Source organism: Carlito syrichta, unplaced genomic scaffold (assembly GCF_000164805.1).
Source record: "Carlito syrichta isolate Samal-C Ts95f unplaced genomic scaffold, Tarsius_syrichta-2.0.1 Scaffold315528, whole genome shotgun sequence".
Classification (NCBI taxonomy): Eukaryota; Metazoa; Chordata; class Mammalia; order Primates; family Tarsiidae; genus Carlito; species Carlito syrichta.
In genome coordinates, this window is record NW_007259624.1 from 58682 (window position 1) to 64564 (window position 5883).

The following is a 5883-nucleotide window of genomic DNA, read 5'->3' on the forward strand; positions in this document are numbered from 1 at the left end:
TTTCAAATGGATCAGAGACCTAAATGTAAAACCTCAAACCATAAGAACCTTAGAAAAGGAAGGAAATACCCTCATGGAAATCAGAACTGGCATCCAATTCCTGAACAAAACTTGAAACCCACAGGTCATAAGAGAGAAGATAGACAAGTGGGACCTCATTAAAACTGACAAGCTTCTGCAAAGCCAAAGAAACCATCAAGAGAGTAGGGAGACAGCCTGCAGACTGGGAAAAAGTATTTGCCAACTCCAGGTCTGACAAAGGCTTAACATCTTGGATCTACAAGGAACTCAAATGTGCTGAAAAGAAAAAAACAAACAAACCCATTATAAAATGGGCAAAAGAAATGAACAGACACTTCACAAAGGAAGACATCCAAGCAGCTAACAAACACATGAAGAAATGCTCAACCTCACTAATCATCAGGGAGATGCAAATCAAAACCACACTGAGATACCACTTAACTCCAGTCAGAATGGCAATTATCAATAACTCAAAAAATAACAGTTGTTGGAGAGGGTATGGCGAAAAGGGAACACTCCTACACTGTTGGTGGGAGTGTAAACTAGTGCACCCTCTGTGGAAAGCAGTGTGGCGATTCCTAAAAGCTCTAAACATCAACCTCCCATATGACCCTGCAATCCCCCTACTGAGAATATACCCTGAAGAACTCAAATCACTCTATAAAAAAGATACCTGCACACGAATGTTTATCGCAGCATTGTTCACAATAGCAAGAACCTGGAATCAACCATGCTGTCCATCAAAAGAGGACTGGATTAAAAAAATGTGGTACATATACATGATGGAATACTATGCAGCCATAAAAAAGAACAAAATTATGAATTTCGTAGCTACCTGGATGGAACTAGAGTCTATAATATTGAGTGACCTCTCACAGAAACAAAGATCTGAGTATCACATATTCTCACTCATATAGTGGACCTTGATCACCCAATGCACTACTATAAGAAAATGACTGACAGTGTTGGGAAACTATGGGGGGGAGATGGGACTAATGGTAGTAAACATCTGTCTGGGGACGGGGAGACACCTGTTATCAACAAGGGAGCCTAAATGAAGCATATTTGTATACCTAACCCTTAACTGTACCCCACAACATCATCATAAAAAATATTGATTTTAAAAAAATTAAAAATAAGAAAAAAAATGCCTCTAATAAAAAAATAAAATAAAATAAAAAACACTTTTCTTTCCTCTGCCTATTTGAAATGTGGAAAAACCAAATAAACTACACCTTGTTCAAAGTCATGATTTCATTCTAAATTGTATACAATGCATGCTACATTGTGTAAGACATAAAAAATACAAGGAAATAAATCCACTCACCCTTAACAGCAATTATCAAAAGTTTTACTCATAGCAGCTACCTGTATCTTTTGTGAACAAAGCGTCACCTGAAAGGTAACTTCCCATTCACTAAAAGTTAGCAGCTTTCCAGTGCTCAGATGTTTTCAAAATTCCGTCTCACCCAGTATATTAAATAAACCTTTAATGTTCCAACAGCAAAGCAAGTGCTTGACATTAGACAGATCTGGGATTAAATCCTTCAGGGAACCTAAACTCTCAGTTTCAACTTTCTCATCTGTTAAAGGGGAACTGACGATGCCTCCTCAGGTTGTTAAAATGATTCGGTGACATGAGCACTGTTAATAGTCAAAAAGTACTCAAATGTCATTGACTTTTAGTTTGGTTTTTATTTTTATTTATTTTTATTTTTTTGAGTTGGAGTCTCACTTTTTCATCCAGACTGGAGTGCAATGGCCACTCCCGGCCACCACAGCCTCGACCTGCTGGGCTCCAGTGATCCTTCTACCTCAGCCTTCCAAGTTGCTGGAACTACAGGCGTGCGCTACCACACCTGGCTAATTTTTTGATTTATTGTAGAGTTAAGGTCTCGCCAAGTTGCCCAGGTGGGTCTCGAACCCACGGGATCAGGCAATCCACTCATCTCAGCCTCCCAAGGCGTGAGATTACAGCCTGAGCCACTGAGCCTAGCTTAGTTTGGTTTTTATAAACCAGCTACTACAAATGTCCCCTACTTGAGGATAATTAAATTCCTTCAAAAAATTCCTAAATTTAAGAATGGAACTGCAATAAAAAATGATGGCATAGGGGTGTGTGTGTGTGTGTGTGTGTGTGTGTGTGTGTGTGTGTGTACACACACACATATATATAAAATGCCCACAAAATATTAAGTAAAAAATGTGAGGTATATAATGATATGTATAATAATTTGTCCTTATATTTGTAAAAAAAAAAAAAAAAAACCCACATGTATGTACACAATTCATGTGTGGGGGGAACGGCTGCTTTGATTTTCTTCTTTATACTTTTCTGCATTCCCCTCATTCCCTCGTAAATTTGTTTTTAATAATGAGCATGTGTTTTAAAATGAACACTTTCCAGAGCTTCAGAAAAAAGAGAGTTGTAATTGTGCTCAGACAGATGAACACAGTCCCGTCCAGACATTCAGACAGACATCAGACGCATCTCTGAGTTGGAAATTCTACTGAAAAGCAAAGTATTTTAGCTAAAGTAACACTATTTTGCATTTCTGTCATAATCTACAAAGTGCTTTCACAACCCTATGAGGCAGGATCTATTGCCCCACTTTGTCATGAGGAATCTAAGCTCGGGGAGTCCAAAATACACCTGCCCAGGCCCCACAACCTGTGAGCAGCAGATCAGCAGAGTATCGATGTGCATTCAGATCCGCCTTTCCAGGGTCTCTTCCCCAGCCCTCCTTTCTGAAGGGCCAGGCGCAGGTTGCACCCCTAGTCAGGGGAGATTAGTATTGGTCATTAAAAATCACTACCATATGTTACATCTCATAACCTCAGATACAGGCCAAAATTTTGCTTTGAGGGGGGTTTTGTGAGTCAGGGTCTCACTCTGTTGCCCAAGCTGGAGGGCAATGGCACAGTTACAGCTTACCACAGCCTCAACCTCCTGGGCTCTGGTGAGCCTTCTGCCTCATCCTTTCAAGGAGCTGGGACTATAGGCATGTGCCACCATGCCAGCCTAATTTTTTTGATTTTCTGTAGAGATGAGGTCTCGCTATGTTGCCCAGGTTGTTCCTGAACTCACACGATCCTTCTGTCTCGGCCTCCCAAAGTGTTGGTATTACAGGCATGAGCCACTGTGCCCAGTCTTGGAATTTGTAAAGTAATAGGATATTTTAAATAAATGCTCTCAAGCATTCCCCACCTCAAAATACTTAATATTTCACTATCTTAAACACTCAGCTAACAATATATTCACCGTGCACTGGATAAATGGACAGCATATGAAAAGCCAGATTAAATGCTTTGTTACGTTTTAAGATTCTAAATGATTTAACATATTAGCTTAGCTACTGGCTCCATGCAGTTTAAAAAATATACACAATAAAAACTATTCAACTACATGGGAAAGTAGAGAAATTAAAACTCAATGAGCACAGAGTTTATAGAATTCTATCTTTCATCTCACTTCCCCTGCCCCCACTCCAAAACCACTAACTTCGAATCTGGATAAAAGCTACCCAAACTGGCAGACACAGAATAATGATTCTATACTTATTAAATTTCCCTGGAAAGAAATCTTGAAGGAGTGTCTTGTACTATCACAAATTCGGCACACCAAAAACATTTTTAATATTTTAAAATAAGTACTTCAGAGTATAATTATATCCTTGGTTTAAAAACTTGAAAGCAAAATGCAGAATCTGTAAATACTCATAAAGAGTTTCTGTCTTCGATATCCAAGTACTACGTGACTCAACATATGTAAATCCCTTGCATAGTACATTTCAAATAGCTCTTTTCCAAAATTTCTTTTTGTCTTTGGGACTTTTTAAACAATGAACACTAGAAAAATAGGTCTTAGAGGAGGCAAAGTACTTGTGAGAACTTTCCTTTGTATCTAACCAGTAGAAGGCCTTCAAAATTCCTTTTTTTTTTTTATCTATGTCAATAAAAAAAGACCCCATACAGACCACAGTCCTACTCAGAAACGTTACTAAAAGGCACCATTTTTACAAAACGTTATACTGCCCTACTTTTGAACATGACCTGATCTTTGGAGTAACAAAACTTTCACTGCTTAAGAAAACCAGCTTCATTTTGCAGCAATATTTTCAAAATGTTTATTTAGGTGAATGGGGGATTAACAAAATAAGGCACACACTTAAAAAATAAAAAGGGGGGACCCTTTTTGTGTGACTTACGTTTTGGAAAACTTTTGCTCCAGAGGCTTACGAAATATGCTGAAAATATAAAGCAACAAATTGCAAACTTTATCCATGGTGGAATTAATCACCTTGACTCCTGTTTGTAGTTACATTCATACTCTTACTCCCCAGCCCGGACTGCTCCCTGGCCCCTCATATGGAAACACGGAGAGAAACCTCCACCTATAAACTGTCCCAGTCTCTGGGTCCTGGCTTTATAGCCCATCTGCAATTGCACTGACCGGACTGGAACTTAGTTCCTGGGTTCTATTCAAAACCATGTGTGGAAATTCTCCCTCCTCTGTTGGGAGAGTGCCGGCCTCCTCCGAAGACACTGGTCTGGTTGAGTGCCTGGCTCCAGGGCTCCTCCTAAAGGACCACCACTTGTGGACAGACACCAGGGTCACATGTGGGTCACTCAGAGTTGCCGGGAAGGATGGCTGGGGGCTCCGAGGCCCCTCACCCCCAGCTGTCTCCATCGAGGAGACAGTATTCTCCTAATTTACAAGTGTCCTCCTAATTAGCAGGGGGAAGGCACCCTTCTGCTCCTGAGCCAGCCTGGGTGAGGCTGCCGGCAGTCTTCCTCTGGCAGCAAGCTTCAGAAACTTGGGTAGGCTGCACACCACTGCACCTACCGGCTATTGTTTATCAACACCCTCTCACTCATCACACAGTGTGTAGCACTGTGAGTCTCTGCACACGGCCCACGCATGCTCTGGCCCAGCATTGCCTGGACACTCAGCCAGTGTGTCCCTGAGCTCAGCACGTCATCATCACCCAGAGCTAAGCACAGCTTCCTTTTGGCCTCGTGCATGCCTAGAAACCTAGCCTAGGAGCAGGGGAGATATGCGACTTCTTTTTATTACCAAACTGACAGCATTTTCTTGAAATAGCTTCAGCTGCCTCTTCCATAGCTCCAACGCTGGTGGAGTGTAGAATACTCACTGAGAGAAGTATTTCCTAGGCAACATGACTTGCATTTCCAAGAAGGTGTAAGAAAGTTCCATGTTTCCTGCAGCTTTGTTTTCTCTTGAACCAACAGCTTGACTTCAGTAACAACTGACTGCACAAACTCACTGGCTAATGAACCTCATCCGTGCTTTATATGTGGCACAACAGCCAGGAACTAATGCACAATTCAAGCTTCTCAGGCTACCTGCTGTTCCACACGAGGATTAGCAGGACATATGACAGTGTGGTAATCCCAGTAGCTGCCTGCCTGACAGGGCAGCACTACCTCCCTTCCCACCTCCTCACCACACCCCACAGGCTCAGAGACAGAAGGAGGGACCTCACCCCCAAGGCAGAACAGCTCTGCCAGCCACTAATCCTTGCAACACCTCCTGCAGCAAATGTGTGCAAAATGTCCACACTGCTGACTGGAACAAACTGCTTGGTAAAACGGTCACTCTATGCCCCTCTGCATTACTCCCCACAGTTGAATGTATCACCATAGGGCCATCAAACAGCACACCCAATGGGGGTGCTCAGAACATATGTCCAAAGTCACTGAGGAGTCTGCCTCCATATGAGTTGTCCACAATGACTCTTCTTCCCCCATTAAAACAGCCATTCCTGCCCAAAGAAGTCCTGACCAAGAGAGCTGCTCTCTTTGAGGAAGGTGGCCTCAGAGTTGGTCCACTTGGCAAAG